This window comes from Falco punctatus (assembly GCF_963210335.1).
Source record: "Falco punctatus genome assembly, chromosome: 7".
Lineage (NCBI taxonomy): Eukaryota > Metazoa > Chordata > Aves > Falconiformes > Falconidae > Falco > Falco punctatus.
Window position 1 is genome coordinate 14,751,029 of NC_137587.1, and position 14,653 is coordinate 14,765,681.

Here is a 14,653-nt window from a genome sequence, read left to right on the forward strand (position 1 = left end):
GTGGTACTACCCCAGGTAATTGTTTCACCTTTTTCAGTTCAGGAGAACATAAAGCTATACTAATAGAGTTCTGAATTTATGAAAGTAAGCTTCTTTAGTAAACTTCTTCTAATTAGATATCAGGAAAAAAATCATAATGAAAAAAGTCAGAGATTGGAGCAAGTATCTTGTTGCTAGAGATATTAAAAAATCAACTGGACAATGCCCTGAACTACCTGATCAGCTTCTGATCTGCTCCAAGTTGGGGGTTGGAGCAGAAGACCCAAGGTCATTCCTGGCCTAAATTATTCTGTGAGTCTATGATTCCATGCAAGAAGAGTGCACAAAGCTGTTCATCTGATTGTAGTTGTTGACTACAGTAATACTATATTTACTTAAATGCTTGATAAACAAATTGCATAAGTTTACATGGATAAATAGTTACTAATAATATCAGACAAGACACCTAGGAAATATTTCTTGCTGTTGCTTTGCCAGGTAACTCAAAAACACCATTCTATTTCAGACAACAGTTTTCTGGAGTTGTATCAGTCCTAAAAGAGAAAAACGTTTTCAATAAGTAAACTTAAAGATGCTACCTCTCTGTAAATATGGTGATATGGAAATGCCTAAAAATCCCATTAGCTTTTCCAGTGAACCATTGACTTTTACTTTACCTTCTACCTAAAAGTAGCAGAACACTTCTGATGTAATGTGTGTAGTGACATCTATTTATGTCTTCTGTTAATACATCTATTTAGTAATTTAAACTGTGTCTATTAGATATTTTTGATGCATTATGATCATTATATTGTCCTTGAGAAGAATATAATCACTGACACTCATCATCACTTTTGGAAATGTTTAGCCAGATGTTAAGTACAATTTTGACACTTGGAAGTGTGAATCACATATGAAACTGGCAACAAAATTTGAACCCGCAGGAAACAAGCAAACCAAACAGACTTTAAAAACTCTCCCATAAAATGACTATGAATCAACCAGAATGGCAAATTCTGGAGTTTTTGAAGGAGAACTAGAAAAGCCTTAACCAAAGACACAGGGTCAAAATTACTTTTAGCTACCTGACAGATTTCAGGATCTTATTAAGGGTAAGCATAGGAAGCAGTTCAGAGGCTCTGAACTCCTGTTTCAGAGAAGCATCTTGCTAGAGATTAGGGAAAATTGCTTAAGTCTGTGCAGAAGATGGTTTAAAACATATAGTCTCCTGACATCATCCACCTATGCTCTCTCTGAATTCATGCTTAACTTTTCCTCATTCTGCACTTAGAAAAGTAAGCCATGGCTCAGAAGGTGAGCTTATTGGTGTCCAAATTTGAATTTGTTGACAGGTCCAGTTTTTCGTATCTTGTCCAATCCAATTAAATTGTTGAACGTGAAGAGGCAACAGATTTGTTTTCATGTGCAGTTTTAAAATATTGCAATTTGTAAGGAAAAAAAATGTGAAAAAAAATCCAGCATTTGTAAAAAGGCAAAGTGATTTTATAGTTTCAGCATTTTGCAATCTCTCCGATGTTCTTTCAAGTTAGAACCATTCCTAGAGTCTCCAGGAGGAAACGAAACTAGTTTTTTCTTTTTCCTTTAAAACTAAATCAAACTTAACAGAGTGAACACCCACTAGAAGAAAATTTGTGTAGAAGAATGGCTGCAGAAGCATGGCTTTAGAATCTCTGAAGATCTGCACAATCCAGGCCTGGTATTAGAATAGGCCTGTAATGAGAATTGTACTGAAGTTGCTGTGCTGAAGTTAACAAGAAAGGTAGCCTTGAGCTATTCTTGAATCCTGAGACTGAGTAATTATGTTGTGCCAACAGGCCGTGGCTGTAACAAGATGCAGCTGCTGGGAAAGCAGGTGCAGGGCCAAGAAAGATGGGGACCGGTATGGGAAAATAGGGAGTAACAAACTACAAGGCTGAGGCACAGCAACACAATTAGCTACATGGATAGAATGCTTATTTTAGTCATGATAATTAGGGGTGTGAGAACTGCACGTGTTTAGAGACTACTAACCAATTATATTTCTGCTTTACGAATATGCATGTGTATCGGTTCTATATAAGTAGTGTTAGAAACTAATAAAGTTGAGCAAGATGCATAACTCATATTGAGCGTCTTCTTGACTCCGGCGAACCCTTCTTGCAACAAATTTGCATTGCAATTTTCTTTCTATACAGCACAGAAGCACCACTATAACAATATTAATATTTAATTGGCTAATATCCATTGAAATACAAGTTTTAAGCAAACATTTAAGCATCATCTTCCTATTGGAGACACTGACCCAGACTGTTATTTTATTTAAATACACAATGTGGCAGAGTTAGTATGATAAAATTAATATTTCTGCTTTGCATATAAATCATTCCTAGAGACACTTCATATTTCAAGCAAGTATTTTTCATACCCATTAGTCTTGAATTATAACTGAAACATTCAAGCACATGATTCAAACTTAAACTACTACTTACTGTAGTAGAAAAAAGTGTAAATGAATTTGTATATGAATCATTAATTCCAGCCAGAATTGAGAATATTGGGTTGCAAACAGAAGAACCACATTTTTAACTCTTAGCTTGTAGAAAAAGCTAGCAAAAATAGATATAAGAATATTAAATTTTTTAAAATGAAACTCATATACAGCAATATGCTTTTATGTCATCATTTAATTTCATCATTATTTTGTATGATGACCTTTGCTAATAGCTCCATAAACAACTAAGGTTTTTGCCAAATATTTTATAAATGCACCAGGGCTTAAATTAGGTCATTGTTATTGTCAATGAGCAATGTTTACTCAGAAAAATACTACAATGGGTTAAATGCCCTTCTAACAGCTATAGTAGAAATTATTTCCATATGAAGGTGTGTGTTATGATGGGAGGAAAATAGCACATGCTTAGACATGTGAAATGTACATGGCTAGAAATAAGCAGACATACAGCATCAATGGAAACTGGACTCTTGGTTCTCTAAAAAGATGTCCAGCATACCTGAAAAAACACGAGTGGGGAGGTAGTACTCTCCGAGTGTTATTCTGGAAAATGAAGTTACAAGTCATCTCATGCAAATAAATTATATAAACACGTTGGACCCCAGTGATATACATCAGGAATAAGATATGCTGTAGAAATATTCCTTAGAAATAGTAAATAATTTTGCTTCTTGGCTGGTTTCAATATGAGAATCTAGAGGATTACTCAAAGTAAGTAACGTTTTCAGTGAGAATTTCCCATGCAGCCACCAGAGTTGGTAAATATGTGTCTAATGCTTCAAATAAACATGTCTACATGCTTCATAGTACTCTGTAGTAATTATGAAATCACTTTACATAGGATGTTAGTACTGCCTTCATTCACAGACAAGTCTATTCAGATGGCAAAACATTAACTAAAATGTGTGGTAAGCTAGTGGCAGAATTGAAAAGGAAACCTCAAACCTAGTCTACTTAATCTGTGATAGATCATGACTGCTTTATGATGAAAGAAGATACTTTCTCTAAGGTTATAAAGATCTATATTCTATAAAAAGCATGGACTACCTTCACATCTTAGAAATAAAATTCGGTTAGAGTAGACATCAAAATATCTGCATATGTGAATTTGCCATCTTCCTAACTCACCTCCTTCTAATCTGAATTTCTTTTGGGAAATCTCATAAGATTAGCCTTATTTTTGAGATTTTTAAGAAGTGCTCAGACATACCAGATATATCAAAGTTAGTGTACAATGGTGTTTTCCTATATGCTCTTTCTCCTTTTGCTTTCATGAATTGAATTCCAGATATGTTAACTATTTCAGGGAAAACAGAGAACAGTGCAAGCTTTTGAATGACCTTCAGTAATACTACCCAATCTATAATACCCATACCTTAAGCTACACTTTAACAATATAGGTGCAAGCACAGATGGAATCTTACAGAATTAAAATCCTTGCTCCCAAACTGTTTTAAAGTTAAGACAGATTAACTCACTAGTATGTTTAGAGGAGATAAACATAGAACTTGCAAAAGGATTCAGTCTTACATCTTAACACATCAGTAGTGAACTTCCATTCAATACAAGTAGTATCAGTACCTACAGAGAAATCCTACCCTGTTAATAACTTCTAATTTCCACCTACTTAGTTATTTTTTTTCTGATGCAGCCATATTTCTAAGACCCTTCATGGGTCTTAGAAATGTATGTGTCCTGGTAGCAGTTTTCTATGCAATGTCCATTCAGATGAAACATCAGGACATTCTATCTCTGCCAGGTAGACGTGTCACAGATATGCAGTATCTGCTTGCATAGTATCTTCAAAGAAATTTTTCTCTGCAAGCTGTTTCTCTGAATTATGTTATACCAAGCTAAGAGTAAAGAACTGATTTAGGGTCTAGTCTCTGTGTCTCTTAGTAAATGCAGTGGGGCTAGATTTTGCTGTGTTTCATCAAAGCCACTTCCTGCTGCACCCATTCTCCAGTATGTGAAACGTAAGGAATGTGGAGGAACTCAGAAGTTTTAGTCCTTGAACTTCCCAGCTGAGTGAGCTACAGAAGTTATATAGATTGTTTCAGGTTTCACATGGCAGAAACAATAGTGTTCCCTGCCATTCCTGCACTGAACTCCATGTGGTTTTAATAACTATCTCACAACTCCAGTTGAATCACTGCTGTTAATAAAAATGAACAGTTTTCCAACTAATTTTCTGGACAAAGATTTTGAGCAAATGATTGCTTTATTTAGACTCTGGAATAGATGTTGCATTACATTTTAGCCCTATGTAGGAGATCTTTTTTGAAAGAAAAACACTCCTTGTTCTATCCCTTTTCATGAATGGTGGAGGAATTAGTGTAGCGGTTACTGATTCCTCTGTATCTGGAGTATGCCTGGTAAAGCTCAGACATAAGACAATGAAAATAAGTTTAGTATGTTTTATTCCTCATCGAAAACCTTTTATGAATAATTATAAAAATAAACTCAGCACCACCACCAAAAAAAAAAAAAAAATGCCCCAAAGCAAGCTGTAAGTAGGCACAATAAAAAGATTTCTTTAGAAATTCCCACCCCAATTCCTAGTAAATGCTTTCTTCCCTCACAGCTTCTTTTGCTTGTTTTTCTTTTCAGTGCATGTCACATATAGAAATACAAGCATACACACACAGGAATACAAACAAAAGCAAGGAGAATGACTTTGTTTGCTTTTATGAATTGTACAGCTGGAACAGTTGTAGACTGATGCTCAAATTTATTTCCAGAATTAACAAGGTTGCAATGCCTGCTATAGAATCTTCTGCAGCTTATCCAGAATCAAGGGAGAAAAGAGCCTGCAAGTGAAGTGGTTTCCAAACTTTTCAAGTTCCAGAGGGCTAAATCCATGTTTTAAAATTCTCACAGAATTACATTGGAACTCTCTGAACATTTCACAAGGAAATGCACAGGAAAGATCTACTAAAATGAATATACCTCTTGACTACTCTTAAACTCTGTTTTGGTTTCTAGGAATTATAGTGCTAACTAGCAGTAATTGTTATTTGTGGTGGCAAAGGAGATGACAGTCATAAAATCAAATCTGATGGAAAATAAAAAATAATCTGGCTAATCACAAAGAGAAAAATGATCTTAGAAACCAAATATTATTAACTTGGGCATGAGAGACATTTTTAAACACTTGGTATATTTTTATAATTGGACTCAGTGATAAAGATTAATTTGTTGCTAACTTTTCTACAATACTATGATCTTTAAAATGTAAGTAGAAGTTTTTTAAAGCTTTCCTTATACATGCATTTTCAGAAATGTTAGCTTATTGCTCTGTATCTTTCCATAACTTCATCTGACGTGGAAAGAAAGAGGTTATTTTTCAACAGCTTCAGTCTGGATAGTTTGTAGACATTAAAGACTTTGACTCATATATAGAATGAATTAATTTGGGACAGCTGAAACAGTTTCCATTGCTGCAGTCTGCCTTCCTATCTCCTGCCAGGCATATTAATGTAAAGTATATTAAAGTTAGTGCTGGTTTATGTTAGCATAACAGTCTGTAAACTATGATGGTTCATCAGCAGCCATGCCTTTCAGAGCCTGCTCAGACGTCCCTGCTGTGGGAGTGTAAATTTATGGCAGAGAAGTGGGATGGAGAACTGGGGATGGTAACCACTGTAGCTAGACAAATTTAAACCAATGCTATAAATGACTCGGCATCTGCAGCAAGAACAGAACACCTAAACTTCATTGTAACTTCCATATTCAGTTCAGAAAACACAGATGATATCTGGTTCAGCTTTTTCCCTGGACATAACAGGAATAGCTGTATTCACCATTATTGCAGTGCATGCTTTAGCTTATGCTCTTGAACCTTAGGGCATGCAAATTTAGCTAGGGGCACACTGACTTTCTCATGCCATGTTTTAATTTTTCCTTTGGTAACACAAATATAATTTCCGCTCCTTTTCAGAGATATAACTCTTGGAAAGCAAAACTTCATAGATTTTTAGTAGAAACTCTTGAAAAAATTAAATAAGAATGACAAACCAGTAACTAGCAATGTAATAAAGTCAAGTCAGTGTTCAGAGAACTTAGGAAGATAGTGTGTCCTGTTTTCAGCTGAGATAGAGTTAATTTTCTTCTTAGTAGCTGGTACAGTGCTGTGTTTTGGATTTAGTATGAAACTAATGTTGATAACACACTGACGTTTTAGTTGTTAAGTAGTGCTTTCTCTGTGTCAAGGGCTTTTCAAGTTTCCCATGCTCTGCCAGTGAGCAGATGCACAAGAAACTGGAGGAAGCACGGCTGGGACAGCTAACCTGAACTAGCCAAAGGAATATTCCGTACCATAGAACATCACGCTCAGTATATCAAGCTGGGGGAAGAAGAAGGAGTGGGACACATTCAGAGTGATGGTGTTTGTCTTCCCAAGTAACTGTTACATGTGCTGGAGCCCGGCTCTCCTGTGGATGGCTGAGCACCTGCCTGCTGGTGGGAAGTGGTGAATGAATTCCTTGCTTTGCTTTGCTTGCGTGTGCGGCTTTTGCTTTATGCACTAAACTACTTTTAACTAAACCCACAAGTTCTTTCACTTTTAGCCTTCCAGTTCTCTCCCCCATCCCAACACAGGGAGATTGACCAAGTGACTGTGTGGGGCTCAGTTGCCAGCTGGGGTTAAACCATGACATACAGAAATAGCTGGGTGCTACGTTGGGGAGTGCCCCTTCCTGAGAACAAGGCTGAAATGCTGCTTCCAGTATAACTACAAGAATATAGAATTTATTTCATCTGTTTTCTCAGAACAACTTTGAAGAATTAAAAAGCAAAAGGCAATTTATACTTATATAAAAAAACATCAGGCAGTACAATTTTTGGAACCGTTGAATATAATTAATGGCGCATGAAATATACTTGCCCAAAGTAATACATCAGTATTTTTGAGTGACAAAACAGCATAGGTATTTGTAAATATTAACGTATTTTAAGGTAATGAATATTAAAACAACACAAACTTTTTGGTTTTTTGACAAAACCAAAGTAAAACACCTGGAAAAACCATACCTATGTCCTATGAGTGACATGCAACTCTACTGACAGCATTAGTAAATATACGCAAATATGTAAACTGTATATTGTATGTATTACTTTCAGGAGGCACTGTACAAACTTTTAGAGTACATGTGTTGTTATATCCATAGGAATGGTAAATTAATAATAATAATAATTGGAATAAAATTCTAGACTTATATTAGTAATGATGATAGATTTAGTGTCTTTTTAGGTAGGCTTGACAAATTTATTTGAATTTTGTCTGCAATTATAGGGAAAATACAAGATTTGTTTTCTTTGAAAATCAAAAGAAGTATCTACCTTACTATTTATAATTTAATTATTTGTTCAAACAGAATGCATGCTACCTGCGTAAACACAAGTAACTGAAAAAAAAATATCTATTTTATTTTATTTAAGAAGCAAAAATAAATGTAATGCTTGATGTCTACTGTAAAAATCCACTTCATCTGTCCATTTCCAGGGAAAATAAAAGCTGTAGAGACAATACCTACTAAGTAACTACACATCTAGGTAAACAAGAGATTTTTAGACCACCACTATACAAACAGAAGAGAGATATTGTTAAATCTCCTGACAGGATTCTCATGATTGTGTAGGCTGTTACTTTGTTTAATGTCTTTATTTCAAAGCTATACATAAAACATGTTTGAGGCTGACTGTTATTGCACGGCAGGCAGAATCTGGGGACATGGAGATGCTCTTCAGGGCAGAGTCTAGTGATTCGTATGCTTACTCCCTGGTAGTTGAGATTAGCTCCGCTCTGAATACTTCCTTTCAAACTTTTGTGGCAATATGAAAGCACCATATGGATTCTACAGAGGAAGAAGCTGATCACGTATCCTGCTGAAGAGATTCAGCACGTCTGCTGGAGGGGTTTCCTGCCTCAGCCAGCCAGCCTGCAACTGCACATATCCACCTCTCACACAACAGCCGTCTTCCCTCAGATCTGCTAGGTGACCTGTTTGTATGGATATCTTTTTGTCCTTTTTCAGTCTAAAATTACAAAGTTTGTCTAATGAGCAAGGTTTTGCTACTACTGTTCATTCTGACAGCAACAAGTAAGGGATCATTCGCAAAGCAGCTTAGTAGATAGATTGGAGGGGATGAAAAGCTCCCAGTGGACACAGTGCACTGTGAATGCACTGTGAAAGCAGCTGGCATGGGGAAATCTTTCACTGACACAGGTACAGTGGGAAAAGGACGTGTGATAAAGCCCTGGATTTAAGAAAAAAAAGTAAATGCTGAAACAAACAAAACCAGCTTTGCTTTATTCTTTCTGGGAAAGAAGCAACTTTCAGTCAGTGTGAGGTAAACATACTTCGCAAAAATTAAGTTTGCAACAGTAAGCTAGGAGTTCAGGATTTCACTTCAGTAACAACTAACTCATAAGGCTTTAAAGCCAGAAGACACCACAGCGTTACCTAGTCTGATGTCTTGTAGAAAATATATCTTGACTTGACAGTCACTAATTGAGGGAAACAATTCTGCAAAACTCACATAGCATTTGGGAAGCCAGCTTGTGCACTGTTGAAAATGGCTACTTGATTTTATGAGTCTGGGACACACAAAAATGAAAAGTTTACTGTTTAAATTCTTTGTCTCTTTTCAATAAGGATTTACTAAAGCAAGGTCAGATTTATTCTGAATTTGCATATTTTCTTCCAAAGCCTGTTTTTGCAGGAAGTCCAAAATGAGCAAACATTTGCACTGTTAATATATTAAAAGGAGTTTTCAACTGCTCTGTTGATGTTTCATCATCGAAACACAGAGGTTAAAGCTGAATATTAACCTGCCTAATTTTGCATATTTTAGCTCTTATACCACATAGGATACTGTATGTGAAGTATCCTGCTGTTCAAAGACCTCCATAATACCGTGCACAATAAAGAAGGTTAATGACTCTAGAATTTCCTGGCATTTGCCAGACTGAAGCAGACCTTGCTTCATGCAGGTTTTGTTGTGTGAAAGACAATGTTGTGGGAATTTGGTCTGAGTGAAAGAATTAACATTGCTTAGTCTCTTAGGAAGTGCCAGGAAAGTGTTTGAGATTATGGCAAAAGCAGACATAGATGTCAAACTCTCCCAGCACTGAATGCGCAGCCCCTTTTTCTCATTGTGGACTGAACCTCTGGATTTGAACAACTATCCTGAAAAATTGGGCAGTTGTTCCACTTCACTTGGTCACAGCACGGCTGATCAAAGGAGCAGAGAAAATAAGCCAATAATCATAATCTTCAAGATTTTGATAAAGATTTTTTAATTTTTCTTTTTTTTTTTTTCTCCTGACTTCAGATGTAAACCTGACTTTAGCAAAACAAATTTAACAAGTGGAAAAGTGTGGAGTAGACTAGCCACTGTTTTCTGTTCCTGAAGTCAGTGTAGAGGCCTAGACGTATGCAAGCTGTTCTGTCTGAAGCATATGGCCTGGTGTGCCGCTTTTACAGATCCAGCATATTTTGCATTTTTTACAACATGACATATGGGTTGTGTTTCGATTTTATTTTAAAGTCTTGTAGTTCTAAGGAAATCTCTGCCTCTGCTGTCACCCACAATTGGGGGGTGGGAGACAGGGTGAGCCAGATGAATCAGGAGCTCCTATGGCTCTTGGAAAAAACCAGCCCGTTGTGCCACCAGGCAATTAACAGGCACTGTCCTGCAGCTGCTCATGTAACAGAGGGCTGGAGGTTGCCCCGTGTCAGGTGGGCTGCCACTGTGAGTACTGGTTATCCTTTGGTTTCCCGAGCAAGAGCAGTGCCCAACAGCTGAACTGAAATGGTCTCCAGGTGATTAAAAAACAGAATTTTGTATCGCTAACACAAATGACTTGAGTCTGAGCTCATAAATACTGTCAGCTACTGCTGTGATGGCAGATATCTAAGCCAGTCTGTCTTCCCATGGGTTTTCACAATGTTCCCAGGACAGGACTGATCTTTATGGCCCATGCACTATGAATCTGAATAGAAAGGGAATAAAATTAAGTAATTCAGCAACTGCTGACATTATTCTAATGAAACCACATATGAAAACATGTAATGGATCACCTTTGGCATTGTCACAATTTTATATAGAATGTAATAGCAACCTAGCTTTGCTGTGGCTTAACCACTGTCCGCACAGTGAATCTAAACTGCTTGGGTTCCCATGTTTAACCAAATAATTTCCCCTTCTCTAAAACCAGGATTCAACAATATAAAACCAACTTGAGATCATCATAGTCAAGCAAAACATTTCAAAGGAATGCTTGTAAGGCAGCTGGGAAGACTTGCAGATGGTTCACACAGAATTTAGGAGGTAGAAATCACTTCAAAGTTGAGCATAATCGGGCTCAGAAGGTTGAACAGAATTAGTGGCACATTGCTGCTGCTGCCTAAAAAAATTTTAACTATGGTGATGGGAAGCTCATTTACAAACTTGATCATCAAATTGTTTGGAACCTTTTTTATCTCCAGTGAAAGTCAGTAGCACTTACTTTGAGGTTTAAGTGAGAGTCATTTAATAACCTTATTGTACAGTTTCCTCTACCTGATTATTAGCCTCTGTGGTCAAGAATCACAATTTTTGTAGCAATCAATGGATTAATTTCCACATTACACTACTTGTCAAATATGACATAGTGCATTTTTATGGTGTGAGAACTGTAAAGTGATGTTAAGAGGTTTTTTTGCACTGAGGACATATAAGACAGCACTTTTAACAAGGAAGGAATCATGAGTACTTTCATTAATATATTTCTACATAAGGAACCTGCATTCAGATTTCAATTACTCATAAAAAATATGCTTAAAAGAAAGAAAAAGCAGATAGAAGTAAATAATTTTTTCTTAATATCACACTTTACCTGAGATCTACATTCTGATTTACTGCTTTATGCTATTCTGAGCAGTTGTACAGTGGAAAACAGCCAAGACATTAATTGCCAAAAGCTTATATGTCATGATATTGCATGGGAAAATGTGCTTTTCATCTTTTTAACCAGATTACTTCACAGTAAGTACCAGAGTGAACTTGAGCACTTTCACAGGTTTGGATTGTTCAAAGGAAGGCTACCTAAGACAAAGCAGGAGTCATTCTTGAAAAATACATCTGCCTCTACAGTATGTTAAATTAAATGATATTTACTGCCTGTCTGCAGATCTGTATGGAGAAACATAAAAGGGATGGCCTCCAAGCAGTGTGACTTAAACCAACACATCCCTTTAGAGCTTCAGCTGGATTTTTGATTATTGTAGAACTGAAGGATTGCGAGGGACAGCGATAAGGAGACATATCCCTTCTTTCTCTCCCAGTGCACATGTTCAGTACTACTTTACCTGCATAGTTGGGCCTCTGTTCTCGTCAGCCATTTTGTGGACATATAATGCAAGTATATTCTCCCTGAATATTGTAAAAGCATGTATTGCCAGAGAAGAGTGAGTTCAGGAACATGCTTTTATAGTATAGTAGCCTGGAGCTTAAAAGACCTCTCAGGAATCCTTAGAGAATGCAGCACTGTACACAATTTATTCTCTTATTTATTCATACACATACTTCCAGACTAAAACCTAACACCTATTCTGCTTCAGCACAACACATAATAATATGAGAAAGTGTAAAAGAAATGTATAGAAAAGTGAAAAACAAGATTGTATCCCTCATGAAAAAAAACCAGAATTATTGAATCTTCTGTTACTTTTGATCTTTACCACTCATTTGAAAGGCTGCTCTTCTAGCAACACAAACCCATAAATGAAAGTTTTTATTCAAGAATAGATTTGATTTTTCTTGTCAACAACGGTGAAATTGTGAAAATTTCACTCTTTGCAGATATGAAAACCAGAGAAGTGTTGGTGTGTCACAGTCTGTGTCAGTGAGGCTTTCTAAAAGCTGGCAAGCATACTGAAGAAAGCTCACCCTTGTCCTCTTTCTTATTCATGTTTCATAAGGCTCTATTAAAGGCCATTTTCAAAATTAAGCTCTGGGGGAGATTTATCCCAGGTTTTACATAAACACTCTTATGTAAATGTGTTAAATGTATTAAACCATGAAAAGTTCTTATTGTGTCATAGTTTTATATGTATTTTTTACTAATTTTTAACTTGGAAGGAAATGTGATCAGGAAGTATTTCTACCAGCATTTTAAGAAAAGACAAAGAAGCAAAATCCAGGAGTTTTGACAATGAGCTTTGGACTCTTAAGAAATACCTGAGAAAGGTAGGAAAAATTAAAAAAAAAAAAGGAATGACATAACAATTTAATGAAAGCTCCGGTTCTATCACATCCAACATTAAAATAATATCTGTCCTTCCTGCACTGTTAAAACTTCTACAGATCTGAAATCTCACACAATAATAGCTCAACTAAGCATTTCAAGTTTCTGCTTGAAACTGGCAGATGACTCCTATATCTTCTCAACCATTTTTTTTTTTAACACTTGTCTTTTTGTTGTTATAGTTCAGCAGCTCAAATATGGGTTGAGACTTAGAGCCATGAAATAGAGTTGGACACTTTCTTTCCGGTGAAAAAATATAAAATTTGTGGGAAAGTTGTGCTTTTGGGTTAGGCTGTAGCTCTTAATGAACCCAAATTAAATTCAGCCAAAGTTGGCCAGAAAACAAACAAAGATATGTAGGTATTTGTAAAAGCAAAGGTTTAATATCTCCAAACATATGCTACTAAAATTTATTTTGATCTTTTTAAAGCTGTGCAACTTTTATTTTTAAATATCACTCAAGATATTCCTCAGCAGAATGCAACTAGCTAAAAGGGATATCAAAAAGAAAAAATCCAGTTTTCAAGTCAAATGAACATGAAGTTGACGCAAAATATGTCACTTTATCTTATTTTGTTGGATTTCCCATATCCTTAACCTAAAATTTGTTTCAGTTTAACCTCAACAGTTTTTAACTTTTCCAGTTTTTGTTCCAGCCATCAGTCTGAAGACTGGTACTGCAAGGTGTGATTCCCCAGTTTGCGTTTCTAGAAAAATCACTTTCCTCACATCTGAGTCACTGTGGTATTTGGAATAACAATACTACATGCTTATTTCAAAGTGTTGCTAAGTTTTAAACAAGGTTTGCAAACAAGTCTATGTTTCCTCAGGGTTTTTCATTGAAAGATCAGAAAGAATTATTTTGTCAGTGGATAAGATAGTTTCTCTGCAAGACTTATTCACTCATTGGCTTAAGATAAAAAACTAGTAAGTACTACTTGGGCTGCAAAAGCAGTAAATTGCTGCGTGAATTCCGAGTTCACCCTTTGCCAGGCTCAGCCTCAATGATGTTGCTGACTTTTAAAGATTAGTCAGGTGCTATTCATGGTATAGGAAAAGATTGACAAAGTCTGTACCTTGCAAGCCAGGAGGCAGAAAGACAGAAATGAGTTGTGGGACAGGTGTTTCCTGTTACAGTAGGGCTAACATTGTAATTGTGAATGTGAGTAATTTCACATCAGTAAGGATTCAGTGAATATGGCTAAAATGTATTTTTCATTTGAGACATCTGGTATAGCCATAAAGTAAAGCTGGAAATAATGAAGAGGACAGGAAAGCATCAGATTTGGTTTTGGAATCTTTATATATTATTTTAAACTTAATTTAAGCTTGATGGATTTGCAATTAGAATATACATCTGGGCACGGCTGATTCTTCCTCTTTTTGTTGGTCTCCAAAATTCAGGAACGCATTTCCACAGCTGCTGAGAACCACATCTCCTATAACATCAGTGCTATATCTTGCTTACCTTACAGAAGTTGAAGTCAAGAAGAATGGTGTTAAAGTTTCTAATGGTATGAAAAAAGACACACATTCACAGGTAAATATATTACCATTCGCATTTCAGAAAGAGCTGAAGAAACTCCATTGTATGGAGATAATGAAAGAAATTATGTATTTGCATTTTGAAGAGTACTAATGAACATACAAAAAACAGTAATACTGAAAAATTAATAGAACCTTGTATACAAAGCATTCAGACATAGTTTTGTCCCCTAAATTATGTGCAAATAAGGATGTGCAATTTTTGTAAAGAAAATATTGTCACTGTATGACAATACAGTTTAAGGCTAGACTGTACCTTTTTTGGTAGGTCATAGCTAGCACAAGGACAACAGAGCTCTCAGTATTCTGCTGTTGGCACCACTTGG